The 26,751-nt window shown below is 33.1% G+C and overlaps 1 long non-coding RNA gene across 1 annotated transcript in view; it reads left to right on the top strand.

Moving 5' to 3' along the window:
• LOC128778357 (uncharacterized) overlaps positions 1-26,751 on the top strand; it is a 60,166-nt gene that overhangs the window by 25,713 nt on the left and 7,702 nt on the right. The window contains exon 3 of the long non-coding RNA XR_008423956.1: positions 26,528-26,594. This is a non-coding gene — a long non-coding RNA (uncharacterized LOC128778357). The remainder of the gene's footprint in view (positions 1-26,527; positions 26,595-26,751) is intronic.

Genomic DNA, 26,751 nt, shown 5'->3' with positions numbered 1-26,751 from the left:
AGAGTTTCCATGACTTTACTCTGTGATATGTCCTTGGGCCTATTATCTTTGGATTTGATATTTTACTTTAAATAAATAAGCACTTGCTATCATGGTGAATACACAACCAGAACCTGACTTCTTGCTAACCCATTAATTTCCTGGAAGTGATTAGGCAGAATATAAAAAACAACCTTTCCAATAACCACAGTAACAAAACCCAGACTCCCAGCACTTATACAAGTGCTGTGAAAACAAATGTGTTCTAACAACATCCAGCTTGTTCACTTGTACAGCATTCTTCTCCCAAGTCTGGTAGGTGAACTGCCACCATTAAAATCATACTCTGAGCATTTGAAGTATTCAGATGAAAAGCAATATGGAATTGCAAACACACAATAATGAGTACTATTTTTACTTGAAAGAGAGAATGTTACTTTAATGTGACTTCCTGTTATATTCCTCTTAGATCTTTCCCAGTACTATTACAATGCCTTTCTAGAAATCTTAGAATGACGAACTATAAAATATGCTTTTAGAGCAAGCTGTTTTACTGGTATGGTTCTCAAATCTGGAATCAAAAGAGAAATTACTTATTCTTTATTAGCCTATGTATGTTAAGTTCTAGAAAAGGAAAATTGGAGCATGGAGTGAATTTGAACATTAAGTACTATATTAGAAAAAAAGCAGTTAAACAGAATTATATGCTGTTTATTAAAATTTTTCTTTAAAAAATAGACCCATTAGATAGACTGTTATAGTTAATGTGATGCCAATGTAATCCTAGAAGCATCATTAGCACTCTGTAGACCACAAAACATTGTTTCAGTCTTAGAAATACCAAAATATGAATTTCAAAGTGTATTATTAGTCTGATTATAATGCTACTGTATATTTTTGTACAATAAATGAAAAAATAATTTCCTAAAGTGCATTCTGCAAAAATTTAGTTCCTCATGATACCCAAGAAAGAAAGCATTTCTGTTGTCCATTATGTTTGAAGATCATATACTACAACCTTCTTTGGAAATCCAACATATGTTAAATTATCACTTTGATGAGCTTTGAAAGAAAGTTTAACTTTCTTTCAAACCTTTCTTTCACTTCAACTTAGTTTAAGTTACAGTTTTCCTCTTTTTTTATCTTAGAAACGTTTCTTTCTGCCTGATCTTCTGTACTATCCATCATAAACAGAGTGTCACAGAATTTTTTTTTTCAGAAAAACTAAAGTAAGGCAAATATTAATGAACATCAAGGTCAAATCAACATTATATGCCTGGCAGAGTATCTGATAAAATTCCCAAAGTCCCCCATAAAGCATGCTGTATAAATGTCTCTATTTTAACAAGCAGAAAAATCAAGGACATGTAACCCTGACTAGTTGTAAGATATTATGAAAACCCCAGGGGTTAAGTGTCCAACTTCAGCTCAGGTCATGATCTCAAGGCTCGTGAGTTCAAGCCCCACATGGGGCTCTGTGTTGACAGTTCTCAGGATGCAACCTGCTTCAGATTCTGTCTCTCTCTTTGCCCCTCCTGTGCTTTCTCTCTCTCTCTCTCTCTCTCTCTCTCTCTCTCTCTCTCTCAAAAATAAACATTAAAAAAAAGAAAACTCCAATAAGCTATTTTATTGATCTTGCTTAATCCTGTCTTAGAAAGTAGTTATCAACTTATTGTTGAGTTCTCTAGCCGTTTTTATATCTAATATAATGGGGGTATAAACTCTCCTGCCATCTCTTATATCATATTTTATTAATTTTATTTGACTTGATGACATTTATAATACTGATATCATAGTATTTATTTAGTATTACCTTTTATATGGCTCAGTGTATTCTAAAATTTTTAGTTAGCATTAACAAGCAACATAAATGTTTCTAAGTTACTTTAATAATCTTAAATGCTGTATATCCTGTATGATTTTCAACTAGGCAATTATCAAAATTTATATACACTACTTATATGATTTCTTCAATAAATAATAAAGATAATTACTTAAGATACAGTGTACCAAGATGTGGTTCAACAGATGGAAATTTTTTTTTGTAAATATACTTGGGAAAATTCTGTGTGATATATCTCTAGCACATTTTAAGTATTTGTCATTTTTTAGTTTCACTTTGGACTTAGATCTTTTATCAAATCAACTTGATAAATTGACAACAATTACTATTTTCTTGTTATGAATCTCAGTTGTCTCTGGTTAGGTGGGAACTCTGATTCTCTGGCTTCTTCATTATCATTGGTACTATTTTAGACATCTTTGAAATTATCTTTGCTTTTGGGAAGTAACAAAATATCCCTGAATTATCTTTACTTTTCTTCCCCAAAGCATTGATTAAGCTGACTCTTAGGACAATATTAGAGGTCCAAATTCAGGTCCTAAAGTTCCACTGAAAATAGCTCTAAGCACGGGTGGCAAGCAGGGTGACAGCAGAAGTTTCAGAAGCTCACTTTTGTCCTAGAAGGGATTTTTTTTAAATATATTTTGGGGTTATATTTATTTCTCTAATTTAATCTTAAATGTACAGAGTTCTTATCCTGCTCTGATCTAAGCTGTATTTAATGCATTTTTCATTTTGTCGAGCTAGCAGCTTATTTCCTTTCTGTCATTAAAGACTTTTTTAGCAACTGTAATGTATTATGCTATTTATTTTCTATCAAAGAACACTCATTAAGTAGCATTCCCATTTATATTACTCAAATATTAAAAGAACTATGTATCCAAGATAAAAAATTTTTAAATTTTCTATGGACTATTTGAAATGTTGAAAGTAATTCACAACTCAGTTATTTCCTGCTACTGATTTCATAATTGGTGTGGATGAGTGGCAAAACATAATTTGGATCTAAATATAGTGATGAGACTTAGACCTAATGTTAAAGCAAAGTAGGAAAGTGGTATCATGAGTGCAGTCAGACAAAATTCCTGGAGGACCAGAAATGGTACAGAGTTGAGGCAGCCCCTGCCTGTACCTGAAACAACCACTGGGGTGGAAGCACCCCGAAGTACTACCACCTTAAGGAAGCGATAGGAGTGACCATGGTGAATGGTTCAAAGTGTATTCTTTAATTATAAGGTAGCCAGAATTATGGGATACATACTTTGAAAAACACGTGAGAAAATGAGACCTTGCAGAAGGGCAAGGAATTCAGAAGCAAATGAAATGAAGTGAGGCTGGAAGTTTTCCTAAACTTGTTTGCTGTTGACTACTGGTAAGTGCATTCTTGAAACATGAAAAATATCATCATAGACTAGATATTAAGGAACCAGAGAGGAAGCACATTGTGGTATTTATTTAATAGGCATGATCATATGAATAATCTAAACTTTCCTTTGTGTGTGCTGATGAGGACCACTGGCAGTATGCAAGTAAATAGATGAAATAGTTTTGATATTTGCTAGTAAGGGTAACAACCAGGTAGTAAAGAGCACGTGTGTGTGTGTGTGTGTGTGTGTGTGTGTGTGTGTGTGTGTGTTTAAGATTACTTCAGGAAGATTAGTACCAATCTAGAGTTAGACACAAACCTATGGCTGTGTGATACGTGGAAGTCCAACCAAATTGGGGTGCCTGGGTTGTTCAGACGGTTAAGCAGTTAAGTGTGCGACTTTGGCTCATGATTTCATGGTTTGTGGTTTTGAGCCCCTGGTTGGACTCTGTGCTGACTGCTCAGAGCCTGAGGCCTGCTTCGGATTCTGTGTCTCCCTCCCTCTCTGCTGCTCCACTACTCGTGCTCTGTCTCTCTGTCTCTGTCTCTGTGTCTCTCAAAAAGAAAACATTTTTAAAAAGGCCCAATCAAACTAAAATCATAAATGAATATTCTGTTATTAAAGAGGACTGACATTTTAGTTTTGCAAATAAATGATTATGATATACTTGGATAATGTTCATTATTTCTATATGACCAGATTAGTCTGAGTATTGATAAAACTCACAAATTCACAGAGTGATAACATGTTGGACCTATAAAACAGTTTGAAATTGCATATTTTGCAAATAGACAATAATCAAACTTTCTCAAAAGCAAACTACCCAATGTCTTGTATGTAAATGGAACTTTTCCTGTTATTAAATGAGCTGACTGACTTGTTTGTTTTAAATTCCTTTTCATGTTGACCACTTACTTTGAAAATAATAGATAACTTTCTTAGATATTGGGTCTTTTCCCCAGGAAATGGTTTACAATTTTTTTACATCAATTCTGAGGCTTGATTTTGATTTATTAGCTTCTAATTGTGTCAGCATTAATATCCTTTTCAAAAGAGGAGATGTTTAAAACTAGATTTTGATCCTATAAAATCCCTACGAGTAGTGGAAATATATTAATAGTCAGTTTGCATCAAGGCAAGACATTTTCATTTCCAACCTTATTACCAATATTGATAAAAACATGTACTTTGAGTAAAATGAAAACATGCAGATGGTATCTAGATACAGACAAGATGTTAGCACTTTAATTTTATTTGGAAAAGAATGTGTACTTCCACGAAAGCTTTAATAAATAGAATAAACATACTATGAGGAAGAAGGAAAATATGGCAAGAAAAGTGTTGCCAAAAATAGGATTTTTTTACTTTTTTTGGCTATGACTACAAAATAACAGATGTTTTCCTGAGAAGAAAAGCCAGCTTCAAGATAATGTCACCCTTTTGAATAAAATACTAAAAACATTTAAATGAAAAAGTAATACATTACTAATAAAGTAAAAACCTGATCTTTCATTTGAGAAGTAAAGAGCACAATTCAGCTAGGCTAAAAGGCCTTACCTGAATAGTCATGTTTTGATTTAAATTTAAGAAACTGAAGAAGATTCATGGATTGCTTTCCACCGTCACTTTTTAAGATCTAGTTGTTACAATTTATTAGGTATTAGTAATTGTTAATATGTTGACTTAATTTGCTTCAGGGTTAATTTGTGAAGACTCTAGTTAAACTAGTTCAATGACAATTCTTACTCCTAGAAGCTGGTTATTTCTACACAGCCTTTTGGTTTAAATAAGGCCTCAGAGTGTTTTTCAGGTCCTTGATTTGGATCTGGTTTTTTAAGGTGGTGTTTTTTAAAGCTATAACACCTATTTTTAAAGTTATACTTTTAATACCTACCATGTCAAAGTTTAGGAAGTTCTCTCTGGGAGAAATAAAGGTGCTACATCAAAAAATCATTTAATTTGGAGATAATGCTAACCAATGGTATAGATACTGAAAAAGAGGTTGAATTAAAATCATGAATGGAAGAACTGATGGACAATTTCAAGAAGTAGTACAGTGTTTGTGAGGTCACTTTTCTCTGAATTTTTCTGGTGAATAGACTGCGTTTGAGGTCAGAATATTGGGATGGAAAATAAACTTTAATAAAAATAGCTTTCATTAAGCTGTGATTATGTCACAGAATCTCTGCATACAGTATTTAAATGCTGAAGACTACACCAACAAAATTGTTAGAACATACCAACAAATTGAGTAATGTTGCATTATCCTAAATTAATATAAAAAATCAGTTGCATTTCTATACACTAACAGTGAACTATCTGAAAGTGAAATAAAATAATCCCATTGACAATAGCATCAAAAAAAAGAAAATACTTATAAATAAATTTAACCAAGATGATGAAAGTTTATATACTGAAAATTATAACACATTGATGAAAGGAATTGAAGAAGACACACACAAATAAACAGATGTCACATGTTTGTGACTCAGAATAATTAATATCGTTAGTGTATCTATACTACCCAAAGCCATCTAGAAATTCAATGTAATCTCTATCAAAATTCCAATTGCATTTTTTACAAAAAAAACAACCCTACAAAGTATATGGAAGAGCAAAAGATCTCAAATAGCTAGTATCATCCTGAAAAAATAGAAAAAAGCTGGAGGCTTCACACTTCGTCATTCCAACTTTATTGCAAAGCTATAGAACTATAGTGAACAAATCCTTTGATACTGGCCTAAAAACAGACACATAGAGCAATGGAAAATATTGAAAGCCCAGAAAGAAATCCACGCATAAATAGTCAACTAACATTTGACAAGCCAAGAATACTTGGTGAAGAAAAGGTAGTTTCTTCAATAAATGGTGTTGCGAAAATTGGATATTCAAATGAAGAAAAATGAAATTGGGCCTCTATCTTACACCACTCAAAAAAATTACCTCAAAGTGGTTTAAAGCCTTAAATGTGAGACTTGAAGCCATACAAGTTCTAGAAGAAAACAAGGGGTAAGCTCTTTGAGATTGATCTTGGCAAAAATTTTTTGGATGTGAAGCCAAGAGTACATATAACTAAGAAAAACTAAACAAATGTGATTGCATGAAAAAATGTAATTGCATTAAACAAAAGTTTTTGCAAAGCAAAAGAAACAACCAGCAAAATGAAAAAGACTATTTATGGATTGGGAGAAAATATTTGCAAATCATCTATCTGAGAAGGTATTAATATCGAAAATATATAAAGAACTTATATATATCAAGCAAACAACAATAATAATAATCTGAATAACAAATGGACAGAAGTCTTGAGCAGACGTAGCCATATTTTCCAAAGAAGACAGACAAATGGCTGACAGATAAATTAAAGATACTCAACATCACTAATTATCAGGGAAATGTTAATCAAAACCACAATGCTATATCACTTCCCACCTGTTAGAATAGCTATTATCAGAAAGACAAAAGCTAGCAAATCCTGGCCAGGGTGTGGAAAAGGGAAACCTTGGTACTGTTGGTGGTGGGAATGTAAATTGGTGCAGCCACTGTGGAAAACAGTATGGAGGTTCCTCAAAAATTAAAAAGGAACCACCATAGTAAGACTCAGCAATCTGCTGGGCGCTTTTATTGTTTACTGTGTGCATGTTAACATTTACTTAAAAAATTTCCCTAATTTGACTTAATTTTCTTATATCTGTCATTACAACTCTACACTTACTACTTTCCAAAAGGATTAAATATTTTTATTTTCTCTTTAGCTATTAAAACAACAATGTAACACTATTTTTGTTAACATATAAAAACAAGAATAGAGTTAAAATCTGTAATATATCCCCAAAGGAAATAAAAAAATATGATTCATTAAATAAATATCTCAGTTACTGCATAAATTTACTTACCAAAGTTTTGCAACATTAATGTCTGTATCAATTGGCTTGTTTTGTACTATCAACTCTATTGTCAATATAGAGTCTCATCTCCTTTGTAATGTCATCAGTAGTAGTCTAATTTTTACCCCAAAATAATTTAATCCAGTTTTTCTGTTTAGTTGTTGTCTATTTGTTTCTGTCTGCTGTTTATAGATGTGGGCTTACACTATAGTTCAATTTATTAGTTACTTACATGACTTGTCAAATTTCCATCGGATACAAGCAATATGTGTGAAAACATCATCCAAATTGTGGCTTGTGAATTATATCGGTTCCAATTACTTTAATATATCATTATGTTTGATTCTTTCTGCAGAAAAAGCCCATATATTCTACACTAACTCCTTTTAATAGTCGTAGTGAACATTGAAATAAAGATACTTTTTAGAAATGTGTAATAAAATAAAAATAGAGCTGCTGCTAGTTTCTACAAAGCTGTGAATGCATGATTAAATTTTTAAAAAATTAAAAAATTGGTTTCCCAAGAAAGTGAGAATAAACATTTAAAATACACTATATGTAGTCATAGTATGATACAGTATATTAAATTATATTTCATTAGCATATTTAGTATATTTCAGAATGCATAGTTGCAGTTGTTATATTGGATATTGGGGCTAGAGGCTACATACATAATATGTATTTATATAGTATATACAAATGCTGTAACTATATTTAATACCTTGCTATTGTATTTATCACATATTTCTCACATTACTTTTGTTTTTGAGAATTGCATTTAAATATTGATCTTGATCAAATTTTTGCATGAAACTTTCATTTATATTTGAATTTCTGTAGGCTTGTATTTAAACTTTGTTAGTGTTGGGGTGTTTGGGTGATTCAATCAGTTAGGTGTCCAGCTCTTGATTTCTGCTCAGGTCATAATCTCATGGTTCATGAGATTGAGCCTCGCGTTGGACTCTGTGCTGACAGTGTGGAGCCTGCTTGGGATTTTCTCTTTCCCTCTCTTTCTGCTTCTCTCTCTCTCCCTCGAAATAAATAAATAAACTTAAAACAAAAACAAACAAACAAAAAAAAACTTTGTTAGTGTGAACTGTGGAAAGCCCAAGATATTCCATAGTTATTTTAACTTGAGGAACTTGCCCTCCAGATCTGTCCCCTAGGGAATCTTTTCAGAACTTGCTTTAAGTCTTGTTTTTAGGACGGCTCTAGAGCAAGTATTATGAGTTGTACAGTGTCTCCCTTCAAATTCAAATATTGTAGTCTTAACCCCCAAGTACCTCAGAATGTGAACTTATTTGGAAATAGGGCTATTCCAGATGTAATTAGGTTAGATGAAGTCATACTGAAGTAGAGTAGGCTCCAATCCCATAAAACTGGTGACCTTATAAAATGGAGAAATATGATCACAGACACACATACAGGGAAGACATCATGTGAATATGGAGGCAGAGATAGGTGTTGTGCCTACAAGACAAAGGATGGCAGAGATTGTTGGCAAAGCACCAGACTAGGAGAGAGGCATGGAACAGATTCTCCCTCATGGTTTTAGGAGGAACTAACTGCCAAAACCTTGATCTCAGGCTTCTAGTCTCTAGAACAGTGAAACAATCAATTTCTGTTGGTTAAGTCACTCACATCATACTTTATTATGGCAGTTCCAGGAAACAAAAAGAGGTCTTAATATAGGGCATGGTCCTTACTTTTCAGGTTTGGCTTTTTTGATTTCTCTGAGGAATTCTAGGGGTATTAAGGAGGTCTCAAGTGGGTTGAACAATTCTAGCAGAATTCCTATGTCCTAAGGAACTCTTTTACCAGTGTCCTTCATCTTTTAGTATCTATTTCTCTTTCCAATAAGAAAGCTGCTTTCCAATAAGACATGAGTGGTCTCATTGTAAAAATGTATAACCCAGCCCTCAGCCATGGACTCACAAGGAATCCCTATGCTGACGTCTGAATTCCAGTCTCTACTCAGCATCTTCCTTATCAATACTCTGGCCTGCAAAGTCCTGCCACTTTAGCTGACCAGAACTCTGATCTCACCCTCCTCAGCACAGGGAGACTGCTTTTGCTCTGCATAATTCCAAGTCTCTATGTAGACCCTCAGACAAGTTTGACTGTTGAGCTCACATCACTGAGCTCAAGTCATTTTTTTTTAATTTATTTACTTATTTTGACACAGAGAGAGAGCAAGAGAGCAAGAGTATACACAAGCATGGGGAGGTTCAGAGACAGGAGACAGAGAATACCAAGCAGGCTCTGTGCTGTTAGTGCAATCCCAATGCGGGGCTCAATCTCACTGAACTGTGAGATCATGACCTGAGCCAAAATCAAGAGTCAGATGCTGAACCCACTGAGCTATCCAGTAGCCCCAGAGTTCAAGTCCTTTCTGAAGTTCTGTCAGGGATTACAGCTTTGCACTGACTTGGTGAAACCAGGTGCCTCATATGCTTTGTCCAGTTGGATAGCTGTTCACAGCAGAAAAACTAGTCCTATTCCATGTATTCCACCAAGGCAAGCCTGTATCTTTCAGAGTGAAACATGTGAAATCTAATAATTTTGATATTGGTAAGCTACCATCTAAATTCCGATAGAGAAGTCTGACTGAAAGACTGTACCACATCTTCCCCATAGCTACCATAATCTCTTGGGTTGATAGTAATCTCTCTTTTCTTCTTCTCTTTTTTTTCTCCAGAGTTGTTTTTTTTTTAATTTTTCTCTTAATGTTTTCATTTATTTTTGAGATAGAGAGAGACAGAACATGAGCAGGGAAGGGGCAGAGACAGAGGGAGACACAGAATCTGAAGCAGGCTCCAGGCTCTGAGCCATCAGCACAGAGCCCGATGTGGGGCTCAAACTCACAGACTGTGAGATCATGACCTGAGCCAAAGTTGGACGCTCAACCAACTGAGCCACCGAGGCACCCCTCTCCATAGTTGGTTTTAAGAAAGGATATAAAAGAGGGAAATTGATGAAACTGTAGAAATGCAATATCTGTCTTCTCTTCCAGAAGCATAATGAAAACTGTTCCATTCAATTTTAAATGTTGATCTAAAATATCTTTGTTTTAAGAACTAATTTTAGGTAGAAGAAAAGTGGATAGTAGACCTAAATAGCTTAGAGAACCTCATAAATTAACATTTCTCAATGAAATAACATTTCTCAATCTTTCTCAATGAAACCACGAGAGAGAGACAGAGAGATATTCCCAACATATAGATAGACACAGATACAGATGATATAGATAGATATAGATGATGAGATTGAGATAGATAGAGAAAAAGATGATAGAGAGGGATGGAGATAGAGATACATATATTCCCAACTCGTCAAAACTTCTTTCTCATACCTTACTCCCTTTGTTTTCTATATACTCGGTTTGACTGTAATGGTTTTGTGATGGTTTCTTTAAACAGTTCAATTGACCAAAATATATAAATGTTACAATGCTATGTGAACAATGCCCCACAGAAATCACAAAAAAACAATTTATTAATCTCTTCTCTCCAGCCTAAGTAGTTTTGTGACAGTGTGGTGCTCTATTTTATATTAATCTAGAGTGATAGATAGTATGTTTCATACTGGCAGATCTATTTTTGTCACTTTTGTCTTCACCTTGTGGAAGAAAATAATTGTGTAAATAATTTCCTTCTGGAAACAAAAATTTATCATTAAAAATCTCAACTGATAACTGTTATTTTAATTATTACTGAAAGACTGAAAGGAGTGGAGAGAGACTAGGCCTACTGTTTTTTAATGATGAAAACAATGATTTGATTTATATGTGTTAGTTCTGCAAATGATCCTTAATAAAAATACCATAAGCTTCCAAAGGAGTAATGAAGATGTAGTAATTAGTCATCAGTAAAGATAACTTTAAATATTGATAGGTTTAACCATCTTGAACAACAGAGGCTACTGACAATATACACTATAGAAAAGACACCAACCAAATAAAGCTAAACAAATATGAGACAAACAGAACTAATCAAAATATAAAATACTTGGGGTGCCTGGGTTGCTCACTTTTTTGAGCATCCAACTTCTGATTTTGGCTCATGTCATGATCCCAGTGTTGCGGGATTAAGCCCCGCATCTGGCTCCATGCTGAGTGTGGGGCCTGCTTGGGATTCTCTCCCCCTCTCCTCTTCTCTGTGTGTGTGTGTGTGTGTGTGTGTGTATATATATATATATGTATATATATATGTGTTTATGTGTGTATATATATATATGTGTATATATATATATATGTGTATATATATGTGTATATATATATATGTATATGTGTATGTGTATATATGTGTATATATATATGTGTATATATGTGTATATATATATACATATATGTGTATATATGTATATATATGTATATATATATATACATATATATACATATATACACATATATGTATATATATGTATATATATATACAAAATACAAGTGTGATTATTGTGTGTATATATATATATATATGCTTGTTTATATAAGATACTTTACGAATGTAAATACTTTATTATTGTGTATATATGTATGTGTGTGCATATATATATATATGCACAAAATACTTTACAAATGTGATTATTCTAAAATACCTATTATAACAGGCAGGTGATTTTGACCCAGAAGTTGTCCAAAAGTATGTTACTATCTGGTTGTATATCCCAATGTATATTATTTTTTCCATATTATTTAATCTATTTTCCAAGGAAAAATACTAAGCTTTTCTGCAATTATCTTTATAAAGCAAGTTATCCAAAAACAATCTTTTAACGTAAGATTAAACAAGAGAACACTTTCAGAGAGAGGATTTTCTCCTTTAAACAATGAATTCCCTAATGTATTAAAAATATTTTACATGCAGGGAAAGCATAGTACTGCTGTGAGCTAATTGTACATGGGTGCACTGTGTAGCCAGACTGTGGGAGGAGGAAGGGAAGGGCAGAAAACCATTTAACTGTGAAGGAACAGCAACAAGACCAGTATGATATGCCAAGGTAATAAATGCTGTTTATAATTTCTTTTAAAAAATATTTTACATGCATATTACCAAGTTTCAGGTAATATATAAAATGTCTCAGGAAAATGCCTAATTGCCTCAATGGGTAGATATGGAGAACCAGTGAAAGGTGAGGGTAGACTAAAACTAAATTTCCGAGGGCCTTTAATGAAATTGTGAGTGATAAGAATTTCAGATCAATGCAAAGAAAAAAAATGATTAAATTGGATTTTAGAAAGAACCTCTAGCTTCAGAGGCCAGCAACACAGGCAACTTTGGCAATTCTTCTTATCTATGGTGTATTAGAATGGCAATAGGTTAAAATTTCAAAACAGTTCTAAATATTACATTCCTAAAACTAATGGGTTTAAAAGTTCTCATAAAGAGCATTTGTAACTTGCAGGTATTCATGTGACTCAAGAAAAATGTCCAAATTATTATGTAAAGTTTTAGGTTTAGAATTTATTATTATACTTAAACCAAAACATTTTTCACATTTCACTTTGAAAAAGGCAATCTTATTCATGTAAAGAAGCTTTGAGAAACAAAACTATATATTAAAGCTGAAATGTACATTTTTGTGGTAATAGGAAAGAAGAAAGACAGAAAGAAAGAGAAAGGAAGAAAGAAAGAGAGAGAGAGAGAGAGACAGAGAAAGAAAAGAAAAGACAGAAAGACAGAAAGACAGAAAGAAAGAAAGAAAGAGAGAAAGAAAAGGAAAGAAAAAAGAGAAAAGAAAATAAAAAAGGGAAGGGAATAAAAGGGAAAAAGAATCACAAAGACCACAGTGCACATATTTGGGTCACTCTCACTAGGCATAATAGTTTATTAAAATGTAAGTGAATTATTAATCAATTTGTTAGTCATCACTAACATAAAAATAATTAATATGTTTTAGAGAATGACGATAAACATGTAAGCATTACTGAATGTTTAAAAGGAACCCTTTACCTTTTAACACATTGAATACACATTTACAGATATGTTAAATGGAAGTACAGAAAACTGGCAGATATAGGGTCTTGCTGATACTTCTCAAGCATAAAGAAATTGGACAAAAAATACAGTAGCTTCTTAGCTGATAAAAGTTTAACATGCTCAAGACTAACAGGGAGGATTGGAGATGTGACATTTAATTAGATGCATCAAAATGGATTAAAACTATCTTGAAATTTTCAAAAAAAATGAATAAATGTTAAAAAACATTAAAAATAAAAAAAATTAAGAAAAAACTATCTTGGATCAACAGGTCAACTTCATTAGCTGGCAAGGATAGTTCTAAAATTAAGTGTGTTAGAATATGAGCGCCAGCTTTAATGCATGTCTTGGTGAAATTAAGTTGAGAAAATTTTTTTAATGAAAAATAATATCCCTTTGACAAATGTAAACCCCCTCAATTGAAATTATTTTGGGCCAAACTTTAAATAGTTCATTTAATGGCAAAGGAAACAATGATACTATATTCTTCAAAAAGATAGTTAAATAAACTATTTTCCTTCAGTGCACTAGCTATGTTCAATCACCATAATATCATTTCTTCTAAAAATTTAAATGAAATCAATTTTTTTCTGATAACTTTACTTAAAACTGTTACTTTTCACTTCCAGATATTTGTGCTATGATAATTTCCCTATCCCAGTTGTCAACCCTGGCTTAGGGATTTTATGTGTAATAATATCTCCATAGACAACTTTGTATTTCTCTCAAAATACTATATAGATTTTGGAACACACTCTAATATTGATTTTACAACAGTGTTTAGAACCTATTATGAAACACCATTAAATATTGGTTAAATGTCAGTTGTGATGTATGCAAAAATTAATATCTTGCTAATAAATGATCATAGCTGGGAATGACTAAAAAAAGTAATCTTAATGGTTGAGGAACACTGTGTATCCATATGGTTGGCTGGCGGCTTTGATTTTATTTTTTGTTATTATCTATCTTTGAAGATGATGGTTCAGGCAGTCTAGGACACTGCTGACTACAGCAACAGCCCTTAACTCCTCAAAATTAACAGTAATATTTCACTGTCATAATCAAGTTATATGGCTGATTCTGATATCAAAGTGGTAGGGAAGTATGTTGACTCTGGCCAAAAAAAATTGTATATTGTTGAACAGAAATACGATATACTTTCCACAGCTAGGAAGTAAAATATGTGGAGAATTCAGGGAAACTACTCTCTGTTTGATAGAAAACTCAACTGTCCGGGTGCCTGAGTGGCTCAGTCAGTTTAGCATCTGATTTTGACTCAGGTCATGATCTCATGGTTTGTGAGTTCCAGCCCTATATTGGGCTCTGTGCTGAGAGTTGGGAGCCTGGAGCTCACAGATTCTGTGTCTCCCTCTCTCTGCCTCTCCCCCACTTGTGCTTTGTCTTTCTCTCTCTCTCAAAAAAATAAACAAACATTAAAAAATTAAAAGAAAATCCTCAACTAACTGTTAACTTCTATGCCAGTGGTACACTAATTTTAGTAAGAAACAACTAGAGTGTTACTTTAAAAAAGATCAAGATGGCTCAGTTTCTGACTCAAAAGAGTATAATTCAGCAGGCTAAGCTTGGGACATAGGTGAGATATCAGAGGGCTGATGTTTTTGGCATTATTTTATTAAAAGTTTGTTTTGTTAGTATTGTCATTTACCAAAAATTCAATAAAAAGAGACCTGCACGGCACAGAGAAGGATATTAAAACTGTTCCAGTCAGTATTCTCCATATTCTTGTGGATATGAGGAAAAGCAAGAACGTGATGACAGAAACACAAAATAGAAAACGTCACAATAAAACTTTGATAGAGAACACTGTAATATCTGAAATGAAGCATATACTGGATAGGATTACAAGCCAACGTATTAGAAGTAGACTATCTGATTAGCACCATATATTTCCAAATATGTATATTTATATTAAGGCTCTCTGAAAAAAAATATTAGACACAGATGGTGTCACTAGTAAATTCTATTAGACTTTTCAAAAGGAAAATTGCCAGATTTACTCAATTTTCCCTAAAATGAAGTAGAATAAATCACTGTTCCATTTGACAATACCAAACTTCCATTCAGAGTGAAAATGATCAGCCAACTTGAAATATTGAGGAACTTAAGCTGATAAAGGATAGCTTCCCAAAAAACCTATAGCCAAAATCATACTAATGGGGAAACACTGAATAGCTTTTCCTTAAGTCAGAATAAAACTAGAATACCTAGTTTTCATTAGTTGTATTTGACTTTGTACTAAAGGGCCTAGCCATTCTAATAAAGTAAGAAAAATAAAAGTGTAAGATTTAACAGGGAAGGGGAGCCTGTGTGGCTCAGTTGGTTAAGCATCTGACTTTAGCTCAGGTCATGATCTCATGGTTTGTGGGTTCGAGCCCCGCGTCCGGCTCTGTGCTGACAGCTCAGAACCCGGAGCTAGTTTCAGATTCTGTGTCTCCTTCTCTCTCTCTGCCCCTCTCCCACTCATGCTCTGTCACCCTCTGTCTCAAAAATAAATAAAAATTAAAAAAAAATTTTAAAAAGATTTAAAAGGGAAGAAGTAAAAATTTCCCGTTTTAGATGTTATTGCTTATGTAGAGAATTTCAGGAAATCTACAATAGTTGTAACCAAAGATTAAATTATATACATGAGTAAATTTATAGTGTATAAATTATATCTCAATAAAGCTGTCAAAAAGTACAAATGATAAAGCAAAAATTCAATAGATTTTTATGGTGATAGAAATATTTTATATTTTGTTGTGATAGTTATATGACTGTATCCATTTGAATAAATTAATCTATCTGTACACTCAAAATGAGGAAATATAGGTCAGCATAAAGGTTCAAAGATAATTTTTTCAAAGGACAATTAGCCAGAAGATCACAAGAAATAAGAGTATATAAAGACATTATGAAAATGATTATTACATTAGAAGTGGCAAATATTAAAGACTGTAAACTCAGGAAAATATATTGTGGACAGACTAGAGGAAATTAAAAATTTTAAAGGGAAAATATGAACATGATGGTAGATTTAGTAATTGGCTTTTTGAAGAGGAGAACAGAACAAACAAATTAGAAAGTACTCCAGATAGAAGAAAATATTCCCAAAAGAAAGACTTGATTCTGCAGGTGAAAGTGACATGCTGTTACTCAGGAAAAAATGATATGGAACAATCAACAATATTCTGTTGTGAATCTGTCGGCTACTCCTCTTCCAAACCCTTACAATTTGCAATAGTCCATCGCCTCTATACCTTTGGCCTCGCTGTACATCCTCCTACCTTTTCATGTAAGTTGAAACCTGGTTGTCCTCAAGGAAGCTTCTTTCTCACAGCCTTCCTAAGGGGTGACTAGTTAGTCCCTCATTCTAACACCAGCCTCAAAGGAGGGCAGGGACTCTTTTTGCTTCTCATTACCACTTATAGGCCACTGTCTCTACCTCCATCCTAAACCCTGCAACCTATGCCATTGGGTTATACCACTTACTCTCCATCCTTGTTTCACTCAGTTCCAGAAGTCTCAGTTACTATCTCCCATTCCTTGAAGATTTTGGCAATTTGTTAATTTGTATGCTTTTTAATAACACCCTGTTATAAGTAAAGAGAAATGAATATATTAGCTTATCCTAGTATTACTGAATTTCTCTCACTTCCCCTTATATTCCTAATAATTGTATCTAGCTATCCATCCATCCGTATAAAGATATAGATAAGTGTGTTAGTATAGATATAGATAAAATTTGCTTGAGGACAAGAATATTTATGCCAGTTATATATTCTTTGTGAATTTTATTATTTATTATGGTATTCCTTTCTGTTTTAGTTAATGAATTTGTCTTGAATGTTTTTGCTTGTTATTTCATATTATGAAGAAATTTATTAGCATAAATTTGCTACCATCTCACTGCCGGTGTTGCTATTCCTGTTACAAAGTCTGAAACCTCACACAACGTGTACATGATTTAATTGGGTGTGGCTAACTTTATATAAATTTACTCTTAACACCCCAGTTTACATTGTGATAGTCTGTATTAATTACTAAGTTTTAAATAACATTCTTTTTGATTTATTATAATCATTCTAAAAGTAGGTATTTGTTGACCAGTATTCATATGCACATATTACAAAACTGCTTGTATGTTAAGTTTTTGGAGAGATAAATTTATTGAAGGCCATAAAATGCTCTTATTATAATTATTTGGTCATATTAATTAAACACCTAAATAAGTTTGTGATAATAATTAGTGAATTTCTGAAGAAATTTGCCTCAAAAAATCAGTAGCTTTATCTTTTTCTTGTGGAAGACACTGTATAAGTTATAAATGAAGAATAAAAGACTCTATCTATCAAAGATGACATTATAATTACATCAAATATATTATTAGAAAGTCAAAATTAATTCCTCTGCATAGGGTCTATTTTCTTCTTAGTGTCATTTGTCAGCTTGGCAACTATGAAAGGCTTTCATGATTTTCTAGCATTATCTTCTATTAAAAAGAGGAGAAAGTGAACATTTAACTTTTTCCAATAATAAATTTAGAAAATGCATCCCAATCAATAAATGGAAAAGGGAAAAAATTTCAGGAAAATGACGTGCAGTGAAGTTCATTTGAATAGTTTGACTTATGAGGAAGTCAAATTTTCAACCAGCTTTGGCTGATAATAGGAAGAATGTGTTATCAAATCTGTTTGCACTCAAAGTTTACCGTTCACAGTTTTGGTGAAAAATAAAACTTGCCAGAAAAAAATGTATTTAAAATTTTCACCTGCTCTCTCCTAGATTTGAGTTTTTCCGAAGCAGTCCTTCTGACATGATAGTTGCATATCCTCTGGCATGTGTAAATGTTTAATTGGGCCAAACATTCTCAAGTAAAACACTTGGTAAGGAATACTGAGGTGAATCATCCATGCTAAATATTTGTAGCTCTAGTCCTCATGGAGAAGTTTTCTAAATATGCACGTCTTTGTTAAGCTAAATAGACAAATTAAGTAACACTAATTGAAATGATAGATGTACTTAGCTACTTAAATACCAAAATTAATTGACTTACTCTACAGGACTATGATCATCAACCAATCAAGAAAGTATATTATTATTTAATTTCCAGATAGACCGGAAGATCAATGGAACTAAAGAGAGAAAGAGTCACAAAATAGAACTGTTAAATATATGGAAAGTTTTTTTTTTCAAAGAATAAAGGAAGTTCATTAGAGAAATGAAATGTTTAAAAAATGGGTTGAACCAATGAGATATCACATGTACAAAATAATCATTTTGACTCGTATTTTGCACCATGTACAAAATTAACTAAGATGTATCATAGATATAAATAAAACAGCTGGTGTTATAAAACTTCTAAAAGAAAACATCAGAAAAAATGTTTGTGATCTCACTTAGGCAAAGATGTCTTAGCTATGACACTGAAAGCACAAGTTATTAAAAAAGATAATGCACACTTCATGAAAACTGAAAAGTTTAATTATTTGAAAGGCACTATTAAGATAATAAAAGGTTTATTACAGACTGGGATGAAACCTATGAAAATCATATATTTGGTAAAGGACTCATATCCAAAATATGTTTAAAACATTTAAAACTTAATAGCAAGAAGGTAAACACCCTAATAAATTAATAAATAACGGGCCACATTTTTTAGGTGAAACTTCTTCAAAGAAAACATGTGAATGCAAATGAATGAAATAAATCATGGAAACAGGCATACATATTATACCATTTACATTAAACTCTATATAGTATAATTTATAGTGTCAGAAAGCAAATCATTGGTTTCCAGGACAGTAAGAGAGATATGGGGGATAATAAGGAGAGATTACAAAGGGTATAAGGCAAGGGCACCTTGGTGACTCAATCAGTTAAGTGTCTGACTCTTGATTTCGGCTCAGGTTATGATCTCACAGTTCGTGAGTTCAAGCGCTGGTCAGGCTCTGAACTGACAGTGGGGAGCCTGCTTGGGATTCTTTCTCTCTCTCTCTCTCTCTCTCTCTCTCTGCCTCTCACTTGCTCTCTCTCAAAAATAAACGTTTTTTATTTATTTATTTTTTATTTTTTTAATTATTTTTTATGAAGTTTATTGTCAAATTGGTTTCCATACAACACCCAGTGTTCATCCCAACAGGTGCCCTCCTCAGTACCCATCACCCACCCTCCCTGCCCTCCCACCCCCCATCAATCCTCAGTTTGTTCTCAGTTTTTAAGAGTCTCATGCTTTGATTCTCTCCCACTCTAGCCCCTTTTTTCTTTTTTTTTTTCCTTCCCCTCCCCCAGGGGTTTCTGTTGAGTTTCTCAGGATCCACATAAGAGTGAAAACATATGGTATCTGTCTTTCTCTGTATGGCTTATTTCACTTAGCATAACACTCTCCAGTTCCATCCACGTTGCTACAAAAGGCCATATTTCATTCTTTCTCATTGCCACGTAGTATTCCATTGTGTATATAAACCACAATTTCTTTATCCATTCATCAGTTGATGGACATTTAGGCTCTTTCCATAATTTGGCTATTGTTGAAAGTGCTGCTATAAACATTGGGGTACAAATGCCCCCATGCATCAGCACTCCTGTATCCCTTGGGTAAATTCCTAGCAGTGCTATTGCTGGGTCATAGGGTAGCACTATTTTCTGAGGAACCTCCACGCTGTTTTCCAGAGCAGCTGCACCAGTTTGCATTCCCACCAACAGTGCAAGAGGGTTCCCGTTTCTCCACATCCTCGCCAGCATCTATAGTCTCCTGATTTGTTCATTTTGGCCACTCTGACTGGCGTGAGGTGATATCTGAGTGTGGTTTTGATTTGTATTTCCCTGATGAGGAACGACGTTGAGCATCTCTTCATGTGCCTAAATAAACACTTTTTAAAAAGGGTGTGAGGCAGGTTCTTGGAGGGATGAATTTGTTCAAAATCTTGTTTACATTGATGGTTTCATGATGGGGTTAGGAAACATTCAAAAGTAGAATTATTCTTGATTCATAAATTAATATAAAAATTTATGGTACGTTTGACCATTCACCCATTAAAAGGAATCTGTGCTTTTTCCATTTTGTTATTATTCCAAATAAAGCAATAATGAATGTCAGTGTATGTGTTGTATGAGTATAGTGTTTCATTTCTCTGAGTGAAATGCCCTATTACAAAATTGCTGCAAATTTGGTGACTCCATGTTTAGTTTTATAGGAAATTTCTAAAGGATTTACCAGATTGTAACATTTTACATCCTTCTCAAAGCTAGAACAACTAATATAATGCTATGTGTTAACTATACTGGAATTAACATTAAAAAAGAAAATTAATTAATTAATTTAAAAATAAGATTTGTATGCACTGACATAAACATATCAATCAGATATAATAGATTGGGGAAAAAACAAGAGACATGACAGTATCTTGAGTGGGAATCCATTTTATAAAAAAATGTATATATCTGCACACTAAATTATGTAGTGAACTGTATAGAATTTGCCAGCAGTCTCAAAATAGATTATTTCTAGGATTGTAATGACAAGGTTATTTTATTTTCGTATATAATTTTGTATTATATATTTTATACAGTAATATCTGTTATTTGTAGTTTATCAATAAAAATGGATGTGTAAGCAATCAGTGAGTGGGGAAGCAGGGGATGCCAAGAAGTAATTTAGTGATATTTGGCAGTTGGCTAACTCTTCAAAATATAAAACATAAAATCTGAAACATTACATTAAAAATTCCACAAAAATAAATTTCTGATAAAAAGATAAATGGAAAAAAGTTAAATGTAAAAAAACAGAAAATAGAGATGACTTATCTTTTGTGTGATACTTGGGAAAGGAAAGACTTTTAAAGCATAATTGCAAAAGTATGAATGATAAACTAAATGGTTTGAAATATTGGGTTGAACATTTCCTTATTTTAAAAACATCAGTACAAATTAGGCAGATTATCTGAGAAAAAAATGTTTTCAGAAAAATTGCAGTCATTATTATACCATAAACACTGCTAGCAAATCCATGAAAATAAGAAAAATTCCAATATAAGAAGCAAATATGCTGAAGAAATAAAGGTATAATATGAGAGTATTTAACCCTCACTGAAAATAATTGATCCATCAATCACACTCCTTTGTATTTATCCAAAAGGGTTGAAAACTTAAGTCCAAACAAAAAAAAAACTGCAAATGGATGTTCATAACAGCTTTATTCATAATTGCCCAAACTTGGAAGCAACCAAGATATCCTTTAGGACATAAATGGATAAATGAACTGTGGTGCATCCAGATAACAGAATATCTTCTGTGCTAATAAGAAATGAACTATCAAGCCATGAAAAGACATACAGGAATCTTAAATACGTATTACTAAGTGAATGTAGTTGATCTGAAAAAGGTACATATTGTATGATTCCAACTATATGACTTTCTGAAAAAGGTGAAACTATCACAACAATAAAAAGATCAGGCATCTGGACCTATGGGAGAAGAGATGCATAGATGGAGCATGGAGGATATTTGGGTGGTGAAAATATTTTGTATACTATAATAATGGATACATGTCATCATAGTTGTCCAAGCCCATAGAATATACAACACCAGGAACGAACCCGAATGTGAACTACAGACTTTGGGTAATTATGATGTGCTTCTACAGGTTCATCAGTTGTAACAAATGTACCACTCTGGTAGAGGATGTTGGTAATGGGAAAGCTACACATGTGTGGAGGTGGGAGATAAATAAGAAATCTCTGTACCTTCCTCTTAATTTTTCTATGAACCTAAAATTGCTCAAAAATAAGGTCTTTAAAAATAGTTTGTGAAGTTTCAGGTTATTTGTTGTACTGTTGTGATGTGAGGTATTTTCATTTTCAACTTTTTCATAGAAAACTCAGTAACTTGTGTAAAAGTAATGAACTTTAAAATAAATAAGCTGACTTTAAATGCATAATAATTGTAAACATCATGAGATAGTTTACTTACTTACCATCCAATTGGGGATATCAATTCATTTATGTCAATTTTATCTACTTATAATTAATTGAAGATTGTTGTTCCTGGAGAAAACAGATCATGAACCTGCCACTCATAAACAGTGTTTTCTGTCCCTCCTTATTCTCCTCACAACCAAATCACAATATTTTATTCATTGTTTTTGTGGCCAGAGTTTAATTTTCAACTCCTTAGAATGGTGGATTTTGGGATATTTTATGAGAAAAGTAACTCCAAAAAATTTCTAAAACTTGAATTTGTATCTTAAATTGACTCTTAAAATGCTTACTTATATACAGGTTTTTGTTTCCTTTGTTGTATTTCTAAACTTGTCTAAGGGAAACTCTATGTCTTATTTGAATCTCTACCAATTAGCACCATGCCTGGCACATAGGTCTTAAATGAATATTTATGGAGTGATGAATGAGTGGGTGAATAAGTGAAGGAAGTAATCATGTTAGAATATGACAGTCCTTTATTTTCTCTGTTAAGAAATGAAATTGATAAGATTTTTTTTTCTTCATGACTTATAATTTTAGGGAAAAAACAATTTCAATTATTTGGTATATAATGATTTTTTTTAAGAAAATTAAGCTTGAAAATGTCACATTGAAATAGCCTGTGTCCTCAAGTCATATAAATTAAATATTTTAGGTATCATAAGAAAAGGAGTCTTCTATGTACTTATAATCAGGGATAAAATAGCTCTTCCTAGAAAATGTTATGTATGACTCCATGATAAATTTATTCCAAGCTTCCAGTTACTCTCCTCTGCCCTGTTTCTTTCTACACACACACACACACACACACACACACACACACACACACACACATACACATACACACACACACAGTAGCTTTTTCTACCACCACTTCAGGCATCTAAAAATCCAAGTGCTTTCTTAGCTCCATTTTCTGCATCAAGACAATTATCTTCTATGTTGCTTTTGTGGAATCAGTTTCAACATGTAAAACAAATTTTGCATTTACAGCTACAGATTTTAATCAGTGATTGTGAAACTAAACATTTATCACTTGTTAAGTTACTTTCAAGTAACAGCAAGTAGGTATAGAGAGACTTGCAGAACTTCAACCATACTTGATTTGACCACCCACACCTACACATTCCTGGGTGCATTTCAATCTCACAACAAAGGAACAAATGCTGCTGTCCATTTCTGGGAAGAAGAGAGGATAAAATGAATAGGTTCTGTGAGCACTAGCTTTGTCAGGAGGATTTGAGAAAAATAACAACAATAGCAGCCAGAGATCTTGTATTGAACACTTTACATTTCAAAATTCATATAATTCTCACAACTATCCTATGAGGGATGTAGTATAATTTTCCTCATTTTTTAAATGAGGAAATGGAGATTCATAGGTTATAACCTGATCAAGATCAAACAAATACACGGAAGACCTCAGGGCTCAGCCTAGGAACTGGACTCTTTCTGGCCCAGTACAGATATTCAGTACCATTCAACCTCTTGTATCAAGGGTCAAACTTCCATCCACTGCCAAAGTATAATCCAGTCCATTCCAGCTCAGCTTCCCAACACTCACAGAAACAAAGTTTATGCTTGAGGTAACATTGTTATTCAGACTGATGTATATTCATCTGCCATAAAACCTTTCTCTTAGGGGTGCCTGGGTGGCTCAGTCAGCCAGGTCATGATCTCATGGTTTGTGAGTTCAAGGCCCATGTCAGACTCTCCACTGACAGCACAGAGCCTGCTTGGGATTCTCTTTTGCCCCCTCTCTCTACCTCTCCCCTGTTCTCCCTGTCTCTATATCTATCACAAAATAAATAAATAAAATTTTTAAAAACTTAAAAAATAGAAAGTCTGATTAGGATGCCTGGGTGGCTCAGTCAGTTAAGCGTCTGACTTTGGCTCGGGTCATGATCTCATAGCTTGTGAGTTTGAGTCTCTGTGCCGACAGCACAGAGCCTGGAGTTTGCTTCAATTCTGTATCTCCTTCTCTCTCTGCCCCTACCCCGCTCACACTGTCTCTCATAAATGAACATGTTAAAATTTTTTTTAAAAAAGTCTGATTATATCCTCTTTATAGCCAGGAAAAGGAAATGTATTCTGATTGAAGTTATAACAATAAATTAACAATGTATTTTTTTCAAGTGCATTTACTGGACTTTGTTATAGAAATTTTATTGTGGACTACATTTTGCTTAATCTTCATACAAACGTGTCTATGTACTCAAGTACTGGATGTTAACCTGGAAATTAACAGCTACCAAATGTAGGCCAAACTAATTATATATGTTATCTGGAATAAGAATCAGAAGCATTGGCCAAGATTGGTGTTCCTTTAAACATCGTTTTTATGTCCATTGCATTCTCCCTCAAATGTTTATCTTAAATAGAGGGAAATATTTTTATCATATATTTTTCCTATAATGTTTTAATGTAGCGATTCTATTGGCTTACTTATAATTTAGATAGCAGTAGGATGAAGATAACTATCAGCCTCAGAAATATGGCCGACTAAAGAAGTTAATCTCCTTCAAATTTTGTGTTCCATAGTATAGCATCATTCTGATATCAAAAACTACTACATGTATTCATCCATTTTTTTTTCTTCTGTTGCCATATTCAGTCAAAGTAGATGATCTAAACTTCCTTTGCTGGGCACCCATTTGCTGAGCTTTTCTGGGCATATGACTTTTTTAGTCAGTGATTTTGCCTGGAATAACACAGAGCTTAAAGAAAAACAAATGTATTTTAACAGCTACAGACTCCCACATCATACATTCAATTTTGATTCCATGAAGTGTTGTTTTACCTTTATCACATATTTTTATCTAAGTTCGAAGAAACTTTCCTTTTATCTTATTCATACAATGAAAAATTATTTTTTAAATGTTTATTTTTGAGAGTGAGAGATACAAAGCGTGAGCAGGAGAGGAGCAGAGAGAGAGAGGGAGACACAAAATCTGAAGCAGCTCCAGGCTCTGAGCTGACAGAACAGAGCCTGACATGGGGCTCGAACTCACGAACCCATGAGATCATGACCTGAGCCAAAGTTGGACGTTTAACCAACTGAGCCACCCAGGCACCCTGAAAAATTATTTTAATCCAAGTGTAGCACTTTAGAATTAATTCCAGCATATCACTATTTGGCATAAATGCTAATATTTTTATGACAGATGTAATTGGTATTACATTGAAGATGTAATTCATATCCCATGTAATTCACCTGCACTGTATAACACATAGATTCTAATTCAGTATCATGATTCAGGACACAGGTGTTTGATATTCCACTTTGCATGTGAATTCATGAGAAAAATATTATGGAGAGTATCTTAATATAGAAATAGTTCAGCTCTCTGGTTTTTGTATAAGTAATACCAACATATATTTCACATTATAGTTAGAAATTTTGACTTGAAAATTAACTTTTAATTCAAATGAGAGTGTTCTCCAACTATATCAAAATGTCTTCAATGTCCATCCTAGAACAGCCCTAGAGATTAAACAAGATAGGAATGAAGTCTAATATTGGTGCAATAATTTATGTTTGTTTCCAAAATTTTTTATATCCATTTTAGTTGAATCAAGAAAATTATGACAATATTTTACATTAATATAGTAGTTTATATTTGTATCTAGAATGTGTTCACAGTTATTACCTCATTTGAACCTTATTGTGAGATAAGATGGAGAGTAGATATCATCATTTGTATTTTATCACTGGATAACCTTATGGTTAGATAGCAGCCAAAATATGTTTTAAATGCGTATTGTTTTCAGAGATCTTAGGTACACAAAAGTAGCAATTATAAGACTATTAGAAATCAAGAGGCATTTCAAAGTGATGATATTGACATCACAGATATTATCTGAGAATAAAAATAAACACATTTTCCCTATTGTAACCTCTTTGAATCTGCTACTTTTCATTCCCCTATTACTGAATTCATATTTATGTTTCACATTTTTTCCTTACTCTATTAAGAGAAAGGATCGTGTACTTTGGAATTTGTATCTTCAGCATCTATCAAAATCACTGAAATCCAGAAGATGCCTAATAAATATCTGGTTTATGACTGAATGTTCCTTTTCCAGAAACAGCCTACCTACATTCTTTCCTCTATTTCCAGTGGAAATCTACTGTCTAAAAAATTATTTGATATGTATGCCTTAATTGTATTATATTGGTAACAAGAATTTCCATGCTGAGTCACAACTATTATCTGTCCAATGTAGTGTTGGTTGATTGAATGAGTCATGCATTCATTCATTCACTCATTCACTCATCTCATTTTATTTAATTTACAAAATATCTATTGGTCATCTAACTATGTATTTTATACACTGCTGGACACTGGGGGTTCAAAAACATACTTAATCTTTACCATCATAGATTGGTATGAAAGAAATTAACCAAAAACATACTTTAAAATGTGAAAACTGCTAAAAAGGAAAAAGTGTGAGACTTATGAAATCTTACGGTATATACTGGTTTACCCTACAGATAACACCAGAGAAGGCATCACAAAGAATATGGAAGAGTTGAAGCTCTCTGAAAAATACAATTTTAGGTAAGTTCAAAGAAAGAAGTGATTGTTATAGTTGGGGAGAAGATCATATGTAAAGATGCAATTTCAGGAGGAAGGTCGTCCATTCCAGGAAGAAAAAAAGAAATGTGGTGAACAAGTAGAAATACGATATCAAAGGAAGGGTGAGACATAAGCAAGG

The sequence above is a fragment of the Panthera pardus genome, unplaced genomic scaffold (assembly GCF_024362965.1).
Source record: "Panthera pardus isolate Hobbes unplaced genomic scaffold, ASM2436296v1 HiC_scaffold_2, whole genome shotgun sequence".
Taxonomy (NCBI): domain Eukaryota; kingdom Metazoa; phylum Chordata; class Mammalia; order Carnivora; family Felidae; genus Panthera; species Panthera pardus.
This window is presented reverse-complemented; position numbering and strand designations above follow the sequence as displayed.